The following is a 694-nucleotide window of genomic DNA, read 5'->3' on the forward strand; positions in this document are numbered from 1 at the left end:
TTAATTTTTTTTTCTTTTTCTGGAAGCAAACACATAGAGTGAATTATCTGATATGCCCTTTAGTAGACAAGCAGTTTCAGAATTTTATAAATCATGTTTTTGGAGGATTGCGTTTGGTTTTTGATGGCAACTGTTAACAGAGGAAATGTACATATTGAGTAAAAAGTCATTTTCTTTTTTTCTTTCGTTGCTTTTTCCTGGAACGAAAAACAAAAGTTATTTGTTATGTACAGCAAAAGATGAATACTCTAGTTTTAAAATATGGGTTAAAGTAAAGCATAACTGTAAATTGTTTATAACACGGAGTAAGGTCTGTTGTCAGCACATGGCGGGATATGAAAAAAGTGAGGGCAAAAAAATTGCAAACCTTAAATTACCGATAATGGTCGTTAAGTAGGCATTGCAACAAAACAGCTCCCTTGCTTGGCAGGTGAAGTGAAAACGCTTTTTGGTGTGTGGGACTTTCAACCTCGAGTTAAGATTTGTAAATGCTTAAAGGGGTAGGGGGCCTAATGAATCGGGGGGGGGGGGGATGTTATCAAAAGTTAAGCTCATTATTTATTCCACTTCATTCAGCATTTTTGTAGAGCTTGGTAACGGACAAAATTGGGATTTCACAAATTGTTATCAACAAACTGAAGAATATAACTTGACACTCCTTAGATTAATAAATAAGAACCAAAAGATATCTTGC

This window comes from Asterias rubens, chromosome 20, assembly GCF_902459465.1.
Source record: "Asterias rubens chromosome 20, eAstRub1.3, whole genome shotgun sequence".
Classification (NCBI taxonomy): Eukaryota; Metazoa; Echinodermata; class Asteroidea; order Forcipulatida; family Asteriidae; genus Asterias; species Asterias rubens.